The 23,477-nt window shown below is 47.3% G+C and overlaps 1 protein-coding gene across 13 annotated transcripts in view; it reads right to left on the reverse strand.

Annotated features, from left to right (window-relative positions):
- LOC143209402 (uncharacterized protein CG43867) overlaps positions 1 to 23,477 on the reverse strand; it is a 143,658-nt gene that overhangs the window by 85,848 nt on the left and 34,333 nt on the right. The window lies entirely within an intron of this gene.

The raw sequence follows: 23,477 nt of genomic DNA on the forward strand, positions 1-23,477 counted from the left end.
TAATGGAGCAGCCGCCGCCCGCCGCCTCTTTTGTTTGCTAGACCGACGTTCTGATCGATTGAGCCATCGCTCGCGGTCCCGTCTTCTAAATCTGATATCGAAACCGTTTCTGCAGAGCCCACGGACGATGGATACGCTAAACACTAATAACTTGCGTGGAGAAGTAAATCGGGCATAACTATGTAGAGAAAAGTGTACTGAAAATAATACAATTCGTAATAATGCGGTACTATTTGGAACCCAAGAGATATTCCTCTGAATTATTCTTCGATGGGTCTAATATGCCTATTTTTCGTGTTCACCCATTGCACTTGAATATGTTGAAAGACTACAACATATTGAAATTTGAACAAAATACCAGACGGAAATGACCCGGAACAGCCTGGTTGTGCAGCCGGGAAGCGGGTAAAGCGAGTCGAAAGTGCAATTACCCAAATGGAAGACATAATCCAAGCAACCACCGATTCATTAGATCGTCGGCAAACGAAGTTATCCTCTTTCGACGATCGTGAGAGCGGGGTGCTCGCGCCTTTGACCGACGGCGCGGCGCAGTCACCTTAACGTTCCATTTGCCGGTTAGAAAAGTGCGCGGAGCTCTGATTACGAGGGAATTAGCCGGTCGAGGGAGCGCTTTAAAAGCTTCCGACGGATTCGATTAACGCGGGGCTCGCCGGTTTTCGTCGTGGCACATACACGCTTCCCTCCTCTGTGTTCGTTGTTGCTTTTTGAAAAAGTTGCAGTCGAGAAGCTCCTGGTGTTCGAGCGGAGCAAGCAGAGCAAGCGGAGCCCATTTACCTCGTGAAGTTATCTCGCGGAACTTTATCGGTTCCGGGAGCACCCTCTCTGCACTTTGCTCGGCTTCCTCTTCCCGTTCCCTCTTTCGTCGGCTCGTCTATTTGCAGGGGACCCTCGATTTCTCAACTAATACTCGGGGCCGGTCGGAAACGCAACCTTGTCGCGTAAAACATGTTCGGCCCCTTCTACGGGAACGAGTCTTCGGTGTACTAAACTTTCTACTGTTCCCCAAATAGGCAAAAGACACAGTCTTCAGAAGTAATCGAGGGATTACATTATTAATAGTCTGCGGATTTTTATGCATAACAAAAATGTTCTGCATTGATTGTGTGATTCAGGAATAAAATAAAAATTTGTTTCATCCCTTAATGACTTTGTTAACCGTCCCCGAGACAATAATAAATTGATATTCAGTGATACATGACAATCATGTTTAAAGAATTCAATAGCGCAGGCCACTGTTGTTAACAACATTGTGATACACTATTGGCGACTTTTTATCTGGCGCACCGAGGGCAGTCTACCGAGTAAAAGACCAACGCAGGATCAGCTCCGCAGAAGTTCGGGTTGCGAACACGCGCAGACCAGTGTAAAGTCTAAAACATTACGTCAAACTCGGAGCACCGAGAAAATGAATTTCGCCAACTATCCTGGATTTCCGAAGAACCGAGGTGGTGAGTGTGTCTCGTCTGATCCGCAAAGGGGCGGGCCACGGACACGAGGAGAAGAATAGATTCCGGTGGGAGCCGGGTAAAGAAACCGGGGAAAAGAAAAAGAACCAAGAAAGGCCAGGAGTAGGATGAGAAGAAAGAAGAAGAAGAAGAAGAAGAAGTACCGGCTCGATAAGCAGTCGATATATCGTAAGCTCTCCGACGTCCTTTTCCTTTTACGAGAGCCTCGGAATACGCTGATGCCGCACTCTATCCGATTCGATTGCCCGGATATATAGATGCTTTTGTTTCCCATTCGGCCGTTCTTTTCCTTCTCTCGGCCTGTTCGCTTTCCGAACCATCCTCCCGTCTAATTTCCCTTTCTCCCGAACCGTCCACGGCGGCCGATAAATAACTCGACATCTTGTCCGAGGCTGCTCGCCCTCGCGAGAAGACCTCGCCGAGGACGACGCGCAGCTCTAAGTAGCCTTAACGGGATTAACGAGCTTTCGTTTTGCGCCCGTGGCCGGTTTGGCTTCTTCGCGATTATGCGATCGCTTCGAGGAGCACACCGGCACCAACTCCAGTCGCCCCACCCCCGTCCGCTCTTTCACCACCTCGTGGTTTTCTTTTTTGCTCCTGTGCTGCCCGCCATACTAAATCCTCGTTGCCCGTCCACGCGCGGACCTCGAACAACGCTCGCTCCCAGCAAAAGTCCAACGGACCGACTAATTAAACGGCCACCCTCGCAGCACACTCTTCCCAGAGGTTGTAAGTAGAAGAACGACACTATACCTCCATGCTTTTTGATACCGTATTCAAGTAAACTCTGTCTACAGTGGACACCGGACTGGCAACAAGACTTTCTCTCTTTCTCTTTCTCGAGCAACTTAATCCTTAGAGTGCCACACAACAATGTATTGTTGTTGGTTACATTTACAAAACGGAATGACAATTTTCTTTCATCTCTTCTTCAAACCATCAGCTCCACACGGTATTACTTCAATCGACACTGAAAGGCTTAACGCTAAACCTACCGCGATCCAATGACCGGTCTATATTATACACTGAGAAAAAAAGTAGTTACTTCAATAACACGCGTGTTATTGTAATTTTTTTACTTCGATGAATATCAATGTATTCTTTTCAATAGTATGAAATTTAGAAGCAAATCGTGATGTATCTGAATTGTCTATCATGAAACGATTGAAAATATTATTCGATTCAATACCGTACATTATTATTCGTAATATTTCTCTTTTACCTTCAATCAGATATGTTGTTAAAAAAATTTGAGAAATGTATTGATTTATACTGGAATTGGTTTGAGGGCATATCTTATTTTTTTGAAAACATTGATGTCAAGCTATTCGCTTATATGATTGGCGGAAATGAGTTTTGCTATTGAAATTCAATAGTATTCAATATTAAAATAAGTTCATACGATATTGGCACTATTCAATAGTACATCTTATTGAATCAACATATATTTTTTTTGTTTCGACAGGATTTTTTTCTCAGTGTACAATTATTGAAGGTAGCTATCTCTTCATCATCTGTAGACTAAACGAAAGGAGTTCATAGAAATGTAGCCTAAAGGTGTAACTGAAGTTTAGAACGCTACGTCTTGATCAGCAGCGATAGAAAAGAATTCGAAGTCCGGTAAAGAGGGGCAAGAATAAAGGTGCGAGGGCAATTTATATTCGGGGAAGAAGGAAAATCGCGAACAACGGATCCATTGTATTTATTTCTCGAAACCGGCGGCGTCGAGTGTTTCAAAGGCCCACTTAGCACGGCCGAGCCGTTTCTCCGTGGCGAGACGTTAATTCACGAGTCCGCGGGCGATCCATCGATCCTCGCCGCGCCGCTCCACTTTACGACGGCCGAGAGCGCTCTCGATCTTTCGGTTACGCCGAAAGTTTTCGACCGCGCGCGTGCGAAACACACAGCGGGAAGAGAAAAACGGGCCGGGAAATCTGCTCGCGAGAATTTATCGCGGGCACGAATCTCTCGACTCGAATCCAATTTTCGAGATATACGAGGGTGGTAGTACACACGTACCGCACCCTTACCTCCCACGATTTTTTTCGACTCTCTCTTCCCCTTCTGCCCCCGAACACGGTCCTGGTTCCAATATAGTATAGGCCGGTTCCCTCTTTCCTTGTTTACCGGCCACGTTCCCGCGGTATTCCGCCTGTCAAAAGGAGATATACTGGCCACCGAGGTAAGCCGAACCGGGACATAGTGGTTCAGCAATCCGGAAAAGTCAAGAGAAACTCGGGAAACGCGTTTCTTCCTCCGGAACCGATAAACGAGCTGTTTTAGTCCCTTCGTTCCGGTAATCTGACGCGGAAATTCTATTCTGCGCGATGCACAGTGAGGTCATGGCTCCGAAAATCTGGCAGAAACTCGAAATATGAAAATTCATGAATTCATGATTATCCGTCAGTAAATTATAAATTATAATGCCATTTTAAATGGCTCGAACAGAAAGTTCAATGGCGGCACGGAGCGTGTTAATTTCGTTTTGCAGTGACTCTACTGCGAATAAAGGTCCACTATATGTAAACTGGATGGCGAGTAGCAAACTTTCTACGCTTTCAGCGACACGCTGGCAACGGAAAATGTTCCGGACGATAGGAAGCTGGTAAAATGAGGCGAAAATCTTTTCGGAAGCGGAGATGGTGGATTCTTGGGGGATGACTCGCCTCGCACCCTCTTCTTCTCGGCCCTCCCAGCCGACTTTTTTCCGGGAAGCAATTAAAACGCCTGTCCACGATAATTTCTAGCCCCGAGCCTACTTTCCTCGCTTCCAGAAAAGGGTGGAAAGCCCTTTTGTTTGCTTCTGTTTAAATTATCCTGTCACCTGTACACTTCAGCGACGATTACGAAGGGGGCGAGAGACGTTTTAGCCTCCCTTTTAATTCCCGTTCTGAGGAACACGGATTCTTTTACCTCGGATCCGTCTGGAATCGCTCGGCAAAATTTCTCTCTCCTTCTCTCTCTCTCTCTCTCTCTCTCTCTCTCTCTCTCTCTCTCTCTGTGTCGATTGTTTAGGGAAAGTTTGCTCGGGAAAAGCGCTTCCCATCGACTGATCGACGGCAATGGAGAAAGAAAAATGAATAACCCTCGGGGGAGCGTTTCATTAGCGAGTTTGCCTCTCCCCGATGAAAAGTTTGCAAAAGCTAAACACAATTCCACAAACTCTCGCGTTCAGCAAACACTCTACAGCTCTACGGGCACCGTCGCGGATCTCTCGAGCTGGAAAAACGCGTGTACCCGGTGTGTTCCGAGAGGGAGGAAAGGGGGTGAGGTTGAAGGGGTGGAGAACACCTCCGACGAAATTCCCAGGCGCGAGGAATTAATTACTACGACGGCTTCTCGCCGGAGCATCGTCTTTGAGGGCTTAATGGTGGAGCCGAATGTCCTCGCGCGATTCAACGCCGACAGAACAAGATCTTCCTCTCTACTCCTCTCTCCTCTTCCCTCTGTATTAGACTCTGCATCTTTCACCTCCGTTCCTCTAGAATGGGATGGGAGGTCTTGCGAGAGGATTCGCACCTTGACTGATTGGTCTCGAACCGACCATAAGGATTGCAGAAAATGGAGACAGTGCAGTGAAGACATCAGGGGCAGCATGTCACTGAGCAAATTATTAGAGGCGTTTGCAGAACCTGGCGAGTTTAAATCGGGACATTATTGTACTTTAAAATACGTGAAAACCGTTTAAGGTGTAATTTAAGGTCTGATTTAGAGCGTATTAAAAGAATTTAAGAGCTCCAATGTTATTAATAATAGCTTGGAAAAATGATTAAAGGAAGGAAGAAATTTCTGTTTGGCTCCTATTCATTGTGATCGATGCTAGACACGATGAGAATTATATCATGTTCGGTCTCGTTTTAATGAGAAAAAATAAGACGAAAACATCAGCACAAATTTCGTGAGGGAAGATCGAAGAATAAGAAGATGGTATTCGAACGATTATATGTAGTGAGCTGCGAAGCCTCTACTCGACTAGACTATTGGCCCGACTTAAAGCGACAGCTCGTCGACGATCAATTTTCGTCTTCTCGCGCTGCTTCAGGAATTCCCAATCTGTCTGCGCGTTTACCTGTGGCAAGAACAATCGTCCCGACAACGAACGTCGGTCGACGGTAATCATCCCCTGTCCCGAATCTCGAAACGTAACGGATTTCCCGCGACCGCAACACACAATAGCGAGTCGAGCTTCGGGACCGAGGCTCGATAATTGTTCGACAGTTTGCTGGCAGCTTCTGGTAATGCGAGATCGATGTGTGTCTCGATAATCATCTTTCTGTTTCGAGAGAGACATCCGCACTCGAGGCTTCAGTTCAAAGTAGACATTTAGTAGAACTGCGAAATCTTCCATTATAGAATTTTCCTCCGTTCCACAGTGTGCTATTTCCTCCATAATAGTTAACATGTAATTTTATCTCTATTCTGAACTTCAACTACAGACTTTTAACACATTACCCCACTTTATACATTGTTCATTTTAAAGAGAATTTTTGACAAATTATGAGAACCATTGTTTTTCTCTTGTTTTGCCACTATTACTATGGCTTTAAATCTTAGAATAATGCTGAGATAGTTTCGACCCGCTAGATATTCCCGCGATTTTCGCCCACTGTGCGTCCCCAAGAAAAATTCGCCGGGTCAATCATCAAAGATTCAAACCGCCGTGGCTCTGTCAATATTGAGAATCCGGGGGTGCGATTTCGCGATCACAATTCCAAGCGTCCTTCAAGAAAATGCAAAAAGATCGATTTTCCCAGCGACGTGGACCAGAATAGCCCCGTCGTGAACGGGTCTAGTGGGAGGCGAAGGGGATTCTGCGGATCCGAGTCGAGCGATTCGGACAAAGGCAAGAGAGCAGAAAGAAGCGTGTACGATCTTTCAACGTCGTTTCACGCGGCTGGCAACCAGGCAACCGACCACGTTTCCCCCGGGCGGGTCCGGCGGTCCGAGGCTAAGCCTTCTTTCTTCAGCAATTTTCGCGGCCGTTCTCCCGGAAATCCCTGGAAAATACGCGATTCCACGGGAAAAGCGTACTTTTATCACGCGGGCGGAAGAGCAGACGCCAGGCGGCGGCGGCGGCTCCTTTCTTTTGTCGTTGTAAGCCTCTTCCGGAGGTGCTGGTCTCTCGCAGAGAGAGAGAGAGAGAGAGAGAGAGAGAGAGAGAGAGAGAGAGAGAGAGCACCGCTCCCGAAAACGAAATTGTGCGAGCGACGGTGTGTGCGGCCCGAGGCGATTTCGCGTAGCGGCCACTTTGTAGAATTGGAAAAAATTTCGCCGGCAATTTAGTTGGTTGATAAAGTCGGGAGAGATTGGACACCGTATCGCGACTGTTTTATACGCGGCTCGCGATAATACCACGGGACCGAAACAAATCGTGCTTTTTAGGATTCCCGTTAAGGTCTTGCACCAGCACCAGGAGCGTCGAGGGAAAGTCGAACTCGCACCTCGCACTTTCCCTTTTTCCTACTCCTCCTCCTCTTCGCTTTCTTTCTTTCGTTTCTACTCCTTCGTTCCTCTCGTTCTAAAGCATCCCGACGTCCCTCCAGACACAAAGAAGAAGCCGCGAGCAAGACGGAGGCAACAGACGAAGAAAAAGGGACCACGAGACTATCCCGCGTCCCCGAGTCTCGTTACGGAACCGTCGCGGAGAATATTCTTTTGTGCGAGCTCTCGGCTTCGTTAAAATTAAATATCGATTTTGCTTCCAGGGCATTTTATGCCCGGCCGCCATCCGCGATCCCGGGGCTCTCGCGATTTCTAAGGGCGCTGCTGCGTCTCTCTCTCTCTTTCTCTCTCTGTTATGTTGATTTTCTTCTTCTTTTTTTTTTGCCTTTGCTTCCGGACCGAATATGGACGATAAGGATCCCGCTCCGCTCGCGAGAGAACTTTAAGACTTTTTCGCGTCGCGACCGACCCGCCCGTTAACATACCTCCTACACAGCGGAACCGGTCTCGTTAAAAGTTCCCTCCGCGCAAGAATGCCGCTGCCATTTAACGAGATGCTTTCGAGTGAGCTCGTTAATCCCGATGATACTTCCGGTCGACGTGTGCCGAAACGTTGCCAGACTAATTGTGCGAAACGTTAAAACCGCGGGTGCAATGAGCATTCGGGAGAACGTGGGCAAGGTAAAAGCGTAAAGATTTTTAACGCTATTTCTACCAAAAGGTATCGAAAGACGCCTTTTCAAATCTTAAATGGAGATTATTAAAAAATATATTTCTTTCAATGTGCACGGTGATCGGGAGCTGGTGGTACAACCGAAGAGAGGGTGAAAAAATGTCTATTCGCGATCAGTTTTTAGAACCGGCGCGTTAGAAAAACATTGAATGTTCAGCACACATGTTCGAACAACTCGGGATGCGAGAAGTATTTGCAGACAGGTAAAAGCGTCCACCGCTTTAAACTTGAAGACAAGGTAGAAGCCCTCGATACGTTCGGTTTTTGCCTTCATCTGGGATTTTCTCGTGAAAGCGTCGCGTCGGAAAAACATTTAATACTCGGCGCAATGTTCGAGCATCTCGGAGACGTAATAAGTGATCGCAAAAAAAGAGTGTTTTCGAGGCGGGCGGAATCGATGAGCGATTAGAAGAGCCTTCAGCCGTTCGCCGACGTAACGTCTGCAGCCGCGGTGACCCAGAAAACGGATACTCCGGCAGGATGGATGGTGAAATATTAAAACCGTTCGCTCCAGTTTCTTTTTTCTCCGGGCAGGAAGCAGAGGAATGACGATGCAAAAATGTGTTCTCCTTGCGGCGCGGCTTTTGTCCCCGGGCCGGGTGTGCCTCTGTTGCCCTTGCAGTGGGTCAAGAAGATGCGGAAGGTCGGATAAGCCGGATAAGACACGGATAAGAGGTGCTTCGGACGCCACCACCACCGAGAAGAGAGAGGCTATCCGTCTCGTCTTGCGACCACTCCGCTGTAGCAACGTCCGATCGAAGCGAGACGGTGCATAGTAATTGATCATCGTGCTTGACACCGTTAACAGTCCGCGGACAGGATCCGATACCAGCCGCGAATTAGGTCTTCTCTTTTTTTCGACGAGCACTTAATTATCGGACTGAGCTGGACCACTCTCTGTTCGAGGCGAGCCGAGCGGATCGATCCCGATTATCCGCCTTTGCTCCCCTGGATGTTCCGTTCTATTAGGTAATTCTGTGACGTCGTTTTTCAACGCTCGAAATGTTCAATTCTAATATCAACGGAGGATTTAGTAGGAAATTTAATCTATTGAAAAATTCAAAAACACGTATATGTTTATGGAATTATTAGATCAAGTATACATTTTTGTAGGACATGACTATAAGATATAAATCGTCGTTTCCATTCTGAAAACTTCGGCCTCGTTTAGAGCTTTCAATTTTTCAATATCGGACGTTATTCCACTCGAAACACATTTCCCCTGTTCGTCACAGATATTTTTAACGGTGTGTTTGACAGTATTGTTTTTTTCTTTTTTCTTGTTTTTATTCATTCGGCCCGCAATTCTAGAAATAACCTCGTTGTGACTCATTCTTAAGGCTTGTTTGAGATCGAAAATGTCGTTCTAAATGCTTTGGGTGCACAGTTTACATTGACGAGAGTATTTTTAAAGGTGCAGGGAGAAGTTTCTGTGAAAGCATAGTCTGGATAAAATATTGCATATACGTGCAACGCAAGAGAAACCACATAATTCATGGCATGACCTAATACTTCCGTGAGTAACCAACGTTTCGGTCTATCGGATTCGAAGGAACAAGAGAATCTACCGTAATGAAATCCGATCGAATAGAACCAATGAAAACGGAGAATGCTACGGCCGCATTCAGTCTACCACGAACATATACTGTCTTTCCCTTTTCTCTGATTAATTCGGACGTTCGGATTTTATCTGAATTGGCAGGCTCAGCAGGAATTAGATATTCGATACCATGGTGATTCCATGATCAAACGTCATCTATGGGAAGCTATGAGGGAATTGGTTATCGTGCGCGAGGGAACTCGTGGGCTGACTACTCACTGTCTGATTCTACTGTGCTGCTTTTCCTCTCTGTCCCCTAGTCAAGTTTTGACTATATCAAAAAATTCATTGTTTATATTTTTATATTGTATTGACACTCCAACAATACGTCTTCATTCATTGATATTCTACTCCTGCATACAAGAGAATATGATTGGAATATCCTTAATGAGTTTCTTTCCAGCTTCTTGACGTTCTGTTATTTCCATCATAATCGGGCGTAACACCACCGAAAGAAAAAAATTGCACAAACTTGTAAAAACGAATGTTTCATTAAAAAAAATATATAAAAAAGCTTTTTAAAACCCGCGCTTATATTAAAATGCACTAAAAAGGAGAAAATAATTTTTTCCCTGGTTATCCTAAAAATTTAATATAAATTTAAATAAAATCGTGACATTAGTGACGATAAAAATAAAAGCGTGGAGCGCCCACGAAGATTACGTCAATATAATTTAGCACTCCACGCTTTTATTTTTATAGTCACTTTTATTTTCTACTTTTCAGTCATTTTTAAATGGAACGCAAGATATAGTAATACTGGTATGAAATAGTAAGATATGGAAATACGCAAGATAGTATGAGGGGATGACTCCAAGAGACGACGTCTCTTGATGGAGTCCGAAATTGTCTGAAATGGAACTGAATGAACGGAACACTACAACCGAAGTGGGCCAGTGAAGTGGGGATGAGTCGGAACGCGATGACGTACTACTGAGCGTTGCGCGACGAGGTCTCCTAGGCGCACAATTTTTTTTAATATTGTATTTTCATTCAGTTCTGAGCTATGTTTAAATTTTCAAGTCTCTAGCTCATCGGGAAGTGGTTTAAAATTGGATTACAAGATCTGACGCATACAACGATACGGCATGCTAATATAAGCGTGGTAAAAATGTTCAAACGAGTGGCATTCAACTGGTAGAACAAGAAACCTTCTCGATTATAACAAACAGATTTTCGTACAGACATAAAACCTGTAATAGTACAAAGTGCTTTTATTCCACATTCAGGGATTTCGTCACATTCTCACAAACACGGTATATCCATCGCAGCTTTGGATTTTCCAACGGCGAATTTCGAAACACGAACAACATGCATAAAAGAGAAATGCAATGTACAGAAGTGCATTAAAATTCGCGGTTGAATAATAAATTGCAGCGGGCGGGAACGAGTCGGACGAAAACGCCATCAAAAGCAGGGCGATTGCTGGTGGGGAGGTGCTCGGCGACATTCTCCATTAGACACGCACGAAATTAATAAATAATGTCGGTCCACTTTATTGCGGGGTTTTCACGAATCACGCGGAGCTACGGGGGAGAGCGAGAGAGGGAGAGGGAAAGAGAGTACGCTTGTAATATCTTGCCGTGTTCCCCTCGGAACGGCTTAACCCCCAAGGCGACGAGGGCGAAACTTTCACGGACCCCTGTCGCGTTTTCTTCGCGCTGTTTCGCTCTCTCGTGAAACCAGCGGCGAATCTATTGACCGGTCTCGGAGAGAGAAAGAGAGAGAAGAGAGAGTCGACCTTAATAATTTACCTGGGCGAAACGCGGCGTTTTGTGAAATTAGTTTTGTTGCGCCATTTGACGTCCGACTGCGCTCTCGAACGCGACTCGCACCGCTCTGCCTCGCGTTGCCTCGCGTTCGTGCGCTCACCCTCTCGGCTCGGTCCCCTCGCTAACTCGCGTTGCTAATTCCTCGGTTACAGTCAAGCAAAGATTTCGTGTCGGCACTTTGCACGACTCCGTTTTGTTTCGGCGGAGCTAACGAATTTCTTGACGCTCTTGAAGAGCACTGAGAGAATTTCGGTCTAACCCTTCATATTGTATATTTCCCTTCCCAGACGAAGTTTCACTAGTAGATTGTGGATCTTTGTGCGTTTATAGGTCATGGAAGTCTAGTGGAATTGTCGGGAGCGCGAAGTGGCTGAATTAAATTTCGGGGTACCTTTTGTTCACAGGAAATGATGATAGAACATTGAATCTCTCGAGGAGATAATAAGAGCTGTGGAATTTCGAGCGTGTTGCCGCATGCTTCAAATTGATGAAGTAATCCTAAAAGGATTTTAGTGCATGGCTCTTTGTTTTCGAGAAATTAATCATACAGAATGACTGGCGTCCCTGTTCAAGGAGAATTAAACGTACCGTTTAACCGGTTAAACGGAATTAATTGCATTATGTAAACTGCGTATGTAAATTGTAGCCGATGCATAACTGGATCAATCTGTCGAATCACATTTCGGGAACATTCCGTACAGAATTATTTGAAGAAATATTTGAGACTGTGAAACTGGGAATTTCGTATGAATATTTCGAGTGCATTTGTTGAGAAACGATAAGGACAGGCCGTCGTCACAGCGATCCAGGGATTTTCGAGCATACATTTTTGTTCTGAAAGCCAACAGAGAAAAAGGGAACGCGTATCCTCGGTGATGGATGCAACGCGTTCCACGATACAGAAACCGTATCGTCCATCGCGATGCAAGCCTCTGATGCGCAGTATGCTCTGCGGATACCATCTCTGCCCTTTGTTCAACGCAACCCGAACGGTTTTACTCTCCTTTGAATTTCCGCGTCCCATGAGCCCGACTTCTGCGAGACTTTTGCAAAAAGGGACCTGGATATTCACTAGCTCCCACTCGGAACTGTCCTCAATATACAGACTGTCCTAAAAATGTATTTCCTAAGAAGGGGCGATTCCTGGCGTCGTTTCAAGTCACTTTTTTCTTTGCGAAAATCTTCTCCCTGGCTTTGTTAAAGAATTATTAGGGATTGAGGGAAGAGTAGAATTGTATATGGTTATTATTTTGCTGCAGTTTATTAATAAAACATTTCAGCAAGGAAGGCAAGTTAACGAAACAATTGTGCTGGTAATGAGAGCGTAGCCTGCCAGTTTCCGTTGTAAATGCATAAAATTCGCACTCTAATTACCACATGTATTTCACAATACGCAAAATTACAGTCCGCATAAACAGGCCGGAGCTGTACAAAAATATGAACGATGTCGAAGGGTTAATCACCGCATTGTGGGCCAGAAACGTGCGCAGAATCTACTCGAAAAGTCCGCTCGCGATTCCGGAGCCGGAAGAAGAGCGTATCGCGCGCGGGAAAGCGCGGCTGGCTGCTCGTTAAGCGCTCGACGGGAGACAGAAAACAGAGGGTTGCCCAGCTTGTGCAATATGTAACCGTCTCGGGGACCGGGACAGTCCAATAAAACCGAGGTTTTCCCTTGGCCGTTCTTCTTTTTTCATCCCGGTCCTTCGGACAAATGGATCCGGGCGAGCGAGTGCTGGCGCGTCTCAGCGCGGCCTGCCAATCGCAGTCGGCTCCGTCAAAAACGCGCGCGGAACGCACCGGAGCTCTCCGATGAAGTTGCCGGAGAAGTAACAGCTGCCGCGAGGAGAAGAACTATCTCGTAACGAGTTCGCGACACGTGCATCGAACTGTTTCCTCCACTGGGGAAACCGGTGCGCCGAAGAGCCGAACGACTCTTCCTCGTGAACGCTAACCCAGTTTCCGTGACGAACGACGACCGGCTCGGATCATCGGGCCTTCGCTTCCGGGGACGAGAGTATGTTTGCATTACACGCCTGTCACACCTGGTCGTGTTTACCTCCGGAAAATTGTCCGGGCTACCGTCGGCGTATGGTGAGCATTGTTATCCCGTCACCGTTTCGCGCAGGGGTTTTCGCAAAAGCACATGCAGCCGTCTTATAATTGATGGCAAATGCCCATAATTTTTTCAGTTTCCTGGTACTTTTTTTTATGTAGAATAGCAAAGAGAATCGAGAATGCGCAAACAAAAATGTAGGTATCCATTTAGAAAAATGTCAATGATCTTCGTATGACCGCTACGCCTCCAGCTAGGGAAGACCGATTGACACCAGCTTGTAGCACTTTAGAAGCCGTTCATCTCTTTCCCTCTAACATTTTTTCCTAACTTTAAGACAAAGATATAGCTTGTTACAATTGCGTGAATCACCCTCCCTGTATATTTAAAGCTGAGAGAATTCGAACCGAGAGAAACGATGCAGCGAGAGGGACTGCGCTGAACTTGAAGCTACTGTAAGACTCGAGACAAGGTTACTATTGTGTAATAAGTACCGAAGACCTTGTCATATAAGCGACACTTTTCCTCTGTACGTCGTTGAGATCTAATAAATCGATCCAGCATCGCCAATCCTATTCCCTCGAGCTTATACAAGGAAAAGCACGGACTGATCTTTATTCTTTCAAGGCTACTTCAAGGTCACTTGAGGTTTTTTAAATTGAACACAATAATTTTTAAATTAAATTACCATATTTTTGTTTCGGTATTATGAAAGTATAGAAAAAAAACAAGTTCAGCCTTCGAAATAACCTTGATATAATACCGTGTGCCTACCTTTGCTAAAAGAAGAATAGAATTCTATTAATTGTTAATTTATTCAGCATTAATTACGGTTAATTTATTAACTAAGGAAGAAAAATAGACTCACGTCTGAAGAAGACTATGCAAGTACCATAATTGCCCGAAGCCTTTCAAAACTCGATCTCCAGTTTCTCGGTGAAACCGCAGTCTCGCCGCGCGTTGCAACTTCCTTCAGTCCTTTAGCAGGATCGATCCGGCTCGGAAGCCAGCGATTACATTTTAATAAGAGGAGCCGATGGACTCGGAATCCTTTCCGAATATAACAATACCGCCTTTTGTCTTGCCTCTTCCCGTCCCTTTGTTCCCTGTCGCGCACTTAGAAGGAACGTCGGGCATCGGTATCTTCCGTTCCTCCTCGCGACTCGGGATCCGTCGCGGATCAGCGTCTTTCCCGGTGAGGAACTTTCCATCCGGACAAATTTCGCGACTAATAATCCCGCGACGGATCCGAGAAGGAAAACTCTCCCGTGGGCTTCTCGTCGGGAGAAACAATTCCTTGGGAAGAAACCCGGAACGCGGCGGGTGCGGGTTGTCGTTCGGATAAAGCCCCCGCGTTCCTCTGTTTTACTCTGTGAAACTTGCAGGAACGGGTCTGCGCCCCGCTTTTCCTTTTTCGCTAGCTCCATCCGCGTGATCGATCGCGGTCGTTTCGCTTTCCTCGAACGTTACTCTTGTTCTTCGTCTCCTCGTCGCTTGGGAAACGGATTCGGACTCGAATCCGAACTCGCCTACGCGAACGGTTCTGCCCGTTCTCGGGCTATCAACCCTTTCACGGCGACGAGGTATCGCGGCAAATGCTCGACGATGAATGTAGACGCTGTAGCTGCAGGCTTGCTGTTCATCGGAAAATTCGCTTCAAAGGATATGCGCGATTTTAAATACGCTTCTGGTGCAGCGCAAGTCTTTATTTGCTCTTTTCAATCTCTGCAACGAGCGAAATAACGATGGAGAAACAATTCCGAATAGTCTTCGGATCCACTGTTTGATTCTGTACGAAATAAAGCTATTAGTAAAAGAGGAGCAACGACAAAAGAGAAATAAATCTCTGTGAAATCATGTCTGGAATTCGCTGTTTGATCCTCTACTCCACGGAATAAAGTAACGGATTCAGCGAAAGAGAGGCAACGATAAAAGAGAAATAATTTCACGTATGAAGATTTCTTTCCCGTTGTATCCAGAGGATTTAATTGTCAGATTTCGCGTTTCACCGTGTTATTCTCGGGTCCGCGCGCGTCTCTCGCTGTGTGCCCGTCGATGTGCCTATTTCCCTCGAATTTCCCGGCGTAAAAAGGCCGGAGCTTGATCGTCTGTGCGGTAATTGAAAAGGTCTTGGGGAAAGGGTTAATTCGATAAACGTTCGAGGTATCCGCGTGTACCGTAAGAACGACGGACGGCGGGTTTCCTCGTCGGTAACAGGTGACTTTTCATTAGGGCGCCGATGTTCTCGGACGCTTTGCTCCGCGGGTCGGACAAAGCAGACCCGAGCACAGCAGGGCAGAGCACGGAACAGAGTGGAACAGAGTCGCGTAGAACAGAGTAATGGAAAAGAGGAGAGAGACGCGGACCCGTGAACTTTTCGACGGGGAGGACGTGGAAATAAAAAGATCGCGGCCGTGATTAAAAGCCCTTGGGCAACAATTGATTTTTCCCCCGTGCCGGTTACGGGGGCTCGCGCGTACAAGCCCCGACACAAACCCCTCTCTCCCTCTTTCTTTTCCTCTTTTTACAAGCTCACTCTCCTCGCCAGCTGTCTCTCTCGTTAACTGGTGTATCTCTCTTTGTCAGCTGTCTATATCTTTTTACAAGCTCGCTCTTCTCACTGGCTGCCTCTCTCTCTCTTTTCACAAGCTCATTCTCCCCGCCAGCTCTCTCTCTCTCTTTTTTAACTGGTGTATGTCTCTTTGTCAGTTGTCTATATCTTTTTACAAGCTCGCTCTCTTTACTCGGTGTCTCTCTCTTTTACAAGCTCGCACTCTTCACCAGGTGTCCCTCTCTGTTTACCTAGTGCGTTTCCCACTTTTCACGTAGTATGTCTCTCCCTTTTTGCCGGGTCTCTCGGCGGGTTTGTCCTGCGGGTTCGCGCGAATATCGACGAGACGAGCGCCGCGCACCCCGGTTCGAATTTGCCCGTCGCCGATCCACGTCCGCGAATTTAAACGATTTTACTCGATACCGTTGCCAGCTGGAGACGGACGTGCGCGGAATAAAGCCGGCAATTTTTCCGCGATCGAGCGAGTTGTGCGAGCAAGCGAGGAGGAAACCAGCGAGGAAACGAGCGAGCCTCCCGACGAGAGAACTTCCGTGCGGCATATTTGTTTCCCCGGCGAGGCGCGGAGGCCCGGCTGGCTCTCTGCAGCCCGCACCGTGCAGCACGGTGCACCACCGTTCGATAAATACCGACGTCCTCGGGAAATTCGCGTGTCTGCCGAACCAGCACGAGTATCTTCTACTTAGGCATCGCCCAGACCCAGAGCCGGCACCGATCTCCACGGTATTTACGCGGGAACCCGACCGTGAACTCGACACTGAATTTCCTAAGAGAACTCGCGCGGAAATCATACACGATGCATAACATCTGCTCACCTGGCAGAATGTTTTATTATTTCTGTGCGAGTTCTCTTATATTTGCTCGCGAAATGCTGATGAAAATCATTTTTCTTTTAGAAATGAAGACGACCTCCAATTTTTTTTTTTAATGGGAAGCGTGTGACAGAACGAATTCATCGCACACGACATAATGGCCTTCGAGGTCACACAGATCAGATGCCAATGTGTTTACTTCTTCCTGTTTCATTTGTTCCTAATGTTTCGAACATGAACACCCTGTATAGAAAGGACGAAACAGAGGAATACAGTATAAAAAAAGAACGGTCCCGTAGGAAAGTGCAAACGCGTTCCGACGTCTCGCTGAGCGCAGAAAGCTGCAGTTCATAATTCACGCGTAGCATCTTTCGCGCCCTATCGAAGTTGTCCATCTATAATCCAATTTTCCGAGTATCGATAGTCACCCCGAGCGAGACTCGATTAGTCGTAAGCACAGGATACCGACCGGTGAAGCTACTTTCCAAGGATTTATCTATTAATAGGTTCGGGATAGAACGGGAGAGGATATCGCCTCGTCGAGACAATAACGACGTCGCGCCGGCAATCCTTGTAACGTATCGAGACACGATATCGCGATATCAATTCTTCCCGTTTCGCACAGTTACTGTCGTAATCGTATTCGCGACAATACGTTCCCGGTGCCTTTGCAGGCCATCTGGTATCGATGGCTCGATGGTTCGATCAGCTATCGGCTCTATTCGATGGCCGGGATATAAACCTAACGGACGGTGTATACATATAGCCGACGCGGCGCACGCGGCTAAAACGAAAGAGAGGGGGAGAGAAAAAAAAATCGCCGATCGATTCTGCGACCGGCGCGACGCGCGAGCTTAATACGACTACTCGTGACAGCTTTTACGAGGACCAGGTCGATCGCCGACTGTTGTTGCCTCTCGTCGTCGAAGGCGGAACGCGAATAGACAATTGCCTCGGTATCGAATCGCGTTTCCCTCTGCCCATGCCTGCCCGTAAAAACTTGCAAATTCGAACGGGGCGACGCGTTAGGAGGTCGTTGCGAATACGGCCCGCGACCATAAATGCGTCCGCGAGGATACTGGAGGTTCCAACACCCCCGACCATCGAGGCGTTTTCAACGTTTTTCAGGTTTTCAGGCAAATCGAAGAGCTTTCGTCGATGGTCGAATTTTCTCTGTATTCTTCCGCCATACTGTTCGTCGAGCATCATCCTTTGTTAATCCCTCCCTCATCTCTGGCTGTTCTTCGTGTCCATCTACCACATTTTTCGCCAATCAAAATTAATTTACCAATATAATTACAAAATGAGAAGGTGAATTACAAAACAATTGAAGAAGATAACAGAAGCTACAGCGATTCGTTATCCATAAAATATTCGTGAACCTTCAGCCCCAATTCTCAACCACCAAAAGCGACCAGGATTTTTCCAACGTTTTCGAGGATGCAGTGTCCCGGGTGTACTTTTGTCCATTTGGAAAACAACGCTGCGAAAAATTCTTTTCCACGGTGGGTTCTCTGTACCGGGAGATGAAAAAGGGCCGGGAGAGTTGAGCGCGAGCGGTCGCATCGGCGCGGTGCGTTGTAGTCCTTCGGCCGTTCTGCGAGAGATCTCGTTACCGTTCCCGTGCGAGCCAGGAGCAATTTGCTGCCTGTTGAATCGCGGGCCGGGTGTCGGGAGGACGTACGGCGAGAGAACCCTTGCACAAAGAATCCGCTCGTAAAGGGGCCGAGTTTCGAGAGAGGGCAGGAGGTTCGGCCCGTTACACACGAGCTTTATCGTACGTCTGGTCAAATGAGCCCTTCGTGTGCTCGTCGTCCCTGGACTGTGAAAGCGTTCCAACCCCACGCGCTGGGAACGCTTTCTTCGAGATTTACGCGCGTCCCGCAGAGAAGTTCTCTCTCTCTCTCTCTCAAACTCAAACCGGATCCCGGATCCAGAAAATCGGTCGGAGGAACGCCACACTGAGAAGTCACAGTTCTCTAGGTGGAGGGGCTAAGGGCGCGCCGGATTATTCCTCGGTGCTTACACAAGGCAGTTTCAACCCCCGAAAACGACCCGACGCCACTCGAAAGACGTATATAGGGTCGCGACGGGGGTGGAAGTTTTATTCCGGCGAGGTGAAACGACTCCTTGAATGTTCTCCGTTCATCTGAATTTGATATGTTCCCATCTTCGAGCGTGGAGGGTGCGGGACCTTCAACTGGTACGATGAATCTTTCGATTCTTGATCACTCAGTTCGTCATCCAGTTAATTCCAACATTACTAAATCAATTTTTAGGTGATTCCATGTTCGTATACATGAAACAGCTAGGGCTCGCTTCGAATTTTGTTTCTGCATTGGAAGTACGTATACATATATGTAGTTGATTTAATATCCGGAAAGCGAACTTGTTCGATTAAGAATTACACGTAAATAAATTGTTCAGTGATATTCTTTCGGAGGGAACATTTTAAAAAATCGTACAACTCAGCTTGAAGATTGCAGAGACACGCTTCAAGCTGTGGTTTTCTGGTAAGTAAACGAATCGATTTATCGTGTCGCGTATTAAAATCTTGCAGGATCCGAGCGAAGCGTCTCATTACCTTTATAAGAAGGTATTACAAGCAAGTACAATGTACATAGTTGGTGCTCTAGTATCTCTAGCGTTGAATTTCCGGCGTCCCAGGGTGTTCAAGTTTAACGGTGTCGTTCGGGCACTAGAATGGGGCATCGCAGTGATTATAGCGCGTCCGTGGTTCGCGATACAGCTCGAACAAATTATTATTCCCACCGCGAGGAGAACGAGAAAGAGAATCCGAGCGGAGCGCAGCCACTTGGCGAAGATTGGCCTCTGGTCTCGCGGCCACACTTTTACCGCGGATCCCCGTAAATCGGCCGTAAACCTCCCCCGAATCGTCGAGGGTCTGATCGGCCTTACATAGGGAGAGCGAGAGAGATAGAACGAGAGATAGATAGATAGGCTGTGGGTGACCTGAGGGACGAAGGGTCGCGTCGAAACAAAACCGCTCGGGGGTCGTCTCCGGCATCGAGAACTTGCTTTACGATCCGCGAGATGGAATTCATAACGTCGTGGACGGGGGTTGGCCGACTGCACTGCGGCCGAATATCGATTACCCGTTGAATAAACAGAGAAGAAACAAACGGAGCGGCTCCGGGATCCCAGATAGAATAAATCATCCGATAAAAAGCGGAACGTTGCGCGCGGTCACGCGAGAAGCAATCGCGGCGTATAAATTTTTCGCGGCTGGTTCAAGGAACCAGAGCAAAGAGAAAGAGGGAGAGAGGCGGTGTTCCGGGGGTCGGATTGCAGGTGTCTACCACCCTCCGCGAGAGACCATCGTCTGAAAAGGGGGTGTACAGGTGCGTACGGGGGCCTCGAATTAAAGGAGAGTAGACTGACGCTTCGCTCGGAACGCCGCCGGGACACGGCCACCCCAATTTACGATTACGAGCCACCAGAGGGTTCAAACGAAGGGTTAAACCAGGCTTAATCAATTCTCGTCGAGACTGTCGGCGCGGCGTTCTGGGAGGGGACGCGTTTTCACGACACGTGGAATTTCGACACGCAGCGATGCACCTCTCCAACCCCAAAATCGAAATCAAACTTACCGTCTGATCGAAAATTCGCGAAATCATGGCCCTAGATTGTGGCATGTATACACTCAATTTTGTGTTGCGAATACATATACATGAATATGTATACTGTATGGAATGTATCTACACCCGACAGCACGGGATGGCTAAAATAAAAAGAAGTCGATCGTCGATTAAGCACTTCGCCAGCGAACAGCGACATGCTCGGGAGCGTTTAATCAATTCCTCTGATGAACGGTTGATGCATCGATCGAGGAGCAGCGAACGCAACGGTTCCGCGGATTTTCACCGTTTCGATCATATGTTTACGCTGTCGCGGTAGCCGCGACCGTCATCAATAACGCGACCGATTACTCGATTATTATCAGCACCGGCGATAAACGCGAACGGTTTCCGCAAATAGATCGGTCCGTCGCGTTGAACACCGACTTAATTAATCGGCGGGGTAAAATCGACGATTATTAAAAGGCAATCGAGGGTTCTCGGTTCGAGGAGCTTGGGCATCGAGCAGCGTCCAGGATTCCATTTCCGGGCCTGTGCGCGCCCGTTCCCAACTGGTCGTCCGTTTTCGATCCGATCCCGGATGGCTGTGGGGTGGCGTAGCTCGGGGTGCAGTCCGGGAAATTAGTCACAAAGGGATTCGTGGAGGAATATCGCGGGACCGGACACCGAATCTCGTTCCGGAAAGCCACGGCTTTCCAATTTCGCCGGGGCTTTCAGTCGCCCGGACGAAACTCGTCGTCGCCTGTGGGAAAAGACGACCGACGCACGACGCGACGGCTTGCTCGATTCGTGGTCGTCCGTCGACGCAAAAGGGTCTGGGAACCGGGCTGAAAAGCTGGCCCAAAGGTACCGTCGACAGGTTTGTCGATAGGATTTTATCACGGTCTCGAGGGTGGACCGTGTACGTGTGAAATGGAGTGGTTCGTAGCCGCCCGCAGCCACGGTGACGTATTAGTACACGGTCTGCGGTTCATGGATACTTAATCAGACGTCCTGCCCCCCGTTACACCTTGCCGATTCCGAGAGCTTCTCCGTGAAAACGACCTTTAAGGGACCGATCCCGGCCCCTTGAATCTTTAATCGAGTTTGTCCTCCGCTCTGTGGAATTAACGCGAAGAGGGTGATTCGACGACCAATTCGAACGCCCTTCGATCAGGAATTAACGAAATACCACTCGGAATAGTACGTAGTGAATAGTTTATTGCGAGGACAGTTGTACTTGATTCGTGAAATGTTGCTCGCCAGAGAAATTAATAGAAACTCAGCACTGAATTACTGGACTAGCCAGAATGGTTTTATTTCTCGCAAAATTGTTTAAATTGTGAATGTGCTTCATTGTCTTCAATAACACTCTTTAGTGTTTAGTGAATAGCTTACATATATGATTCCAGCTTTCAATCGAGATAAAAATGAACAGTGTATAAAGTGGTATAAAATTACATGTTAACTATGAGACTTAATGTAGACAAAAGAAATTTGCATATGTATCTTCAATAGTGAAATAATACAAAACCACAGGAGTAAACGCGAAGTAAACTACATTTTTATCATATTTTGCAATAATTTTTATATTTCCTGGCTAAAAGAGGACATTCCACTAATTCTAATGTGATTTCATAATCTGAATCATTATCAAAATTTAATTTTGTCCAACTTGATTGTGGAAATAGCCCACTGTGCGGAGGCTCGTAAACTCGGGAAGCTTCGCGGTATCTAGTAAACACCGGTTACGCGAGATAATGCAGGCGCGAAACAGTGGAGCCCGGCTCAGGCACTTTGCGAGTCGAAACAAGTTGCGAGATCGTTTCTTATGCGTCTCGGAAAGATCTCTCCTCTCCTCTCCTTCCGCGTGAACCAGTTAGTTTTTATTACGAGGCGTGGGGGGAGGGGGAGATCTCGCGAGCCATTTACCCAAGGCTCCTGATTCTTTCGATTATCCTCGGAACGGTAAACCCGCCGGGCCGAGAAGGCTTCTCTCGTTTCATAGAGAGCAATCTCGCGTCCGTCCACGGACAAACGCGACCGTTTTTCGAGCGTCTGACGTCCCTCATCCCCCGACGACGAGATGTTCATGCCGCTTTAAACCGTATGATCAAAGTTCCAGCATACAACCCAACCCGCGGAGCCTATTCCGACCCAGACGTCGTCGTTTGATTCGGTCAAAATGTTCCGAGCTTTGCGAAACGCTCGTTAATTTCCTGCCGCATCTGGTTGCTCCACGCGGCCGTCTGTTGGAACGGAAATGCGTCTGTTAAGGAAGACGCGATCAGTCGACGGGAGAGTTTGGATGGATGATATGGATCGCTGTGCTGAGCTGCTCAACTACGTAAATTTATGCTCTGATTGTGATTCTTTAGCCCGAACACATTTTGAAAATGCCATAATTTTCTTCAGAAACCACGTATTTTCAAAAAACTCAATATAGTCCCACATAGAAAAGTTGTAACAAAACAACTTGTAGTATTTTTTCTGTAATTCCGACCAATTGAAATTTTTTCAAAATTTCTTCTTCACGCCGTGTAGTAAAATAATTGTTCTAATACTATGGCATGGTCTAATATTTAAAAAAGCCATCGTCTTTTTAAGTACACTACCTGTATACCGTTGTATACAGAATAGAAAATCCAATTGTTTCGTGAAACCTCGTTGAGTCCCGGATGCAGCGAACCGCATCGCAGCGTGCATTGCCCAAAGAGAGCGAGAGTGGCGACGAAAAGGGGTACGTTTCGCAGTGGGACGCATCAAGCGGCTCCGTTATGGGAATCGCGGCGGTATAATGCATCGTGTAAAAGTGCGAGGGTGGTCCGTTTCGCAGCTCGGCCCAATTTATTCCAACAGAGTCGCTTATTGGCACGGAACTTTCCTCTGGAGACGCGACGCCAGGCGTCTCGGCGCCGAATCCGGGGCACGCGCGGCGTCCAGACACTGTCGGCATCACGTCCGAGCGATCGCGTGTGCAAACGGGCTGCGAGCAGCTCCTTTCTTCGTCTCGTTTCGTCCCGTTTTCATCTGGATGCAGAGTCTACAAATAAAGGGGGCGAAATTCGCCGGGCTTCCGGCGCGACGGAGCCGCAGCTGCGACTTTCTAGATCGCTCTCTCAGCGTTGCTCTGTAGGGCAACTGCTTGGCCTACTCGCAATAATTAATTAAATGCAACCAGATTTTCTTTCCATATAAGGCAACGATGTTTGTTTCGAAACAAGAAAATCTCTATCCCCTCTTCATCTTTTGAAGTTGTCCGCTCGACACCGCTTAGTGCCGGCACGAGAGATATTTGTATACGCCTCAATACTATCCTCCTATGCTCTCCCAACGAAATTATGGTCCTCCATAGAGAAGTTCGTATCGGCAAACTCGACGAAATGAAATTCGCGTAATCTCAACACTCTCTTAGGGAAAAGCGAACAGAG

This window comes from Lasioglossum baleicum, chromosome 6 (genome assembly GCF_051020765.1).
Source record: "Lasioglossum baleicum chromosome 6, iyLasBale1, whole genome shotgun sequence".
NCBI classification, from domain to species: Eukaryota; Metazoa; Arthropoda; class Insecta; order Hymenoptera; family Halictidae; genus Lasioglossum; species Lasioglossum baleicum.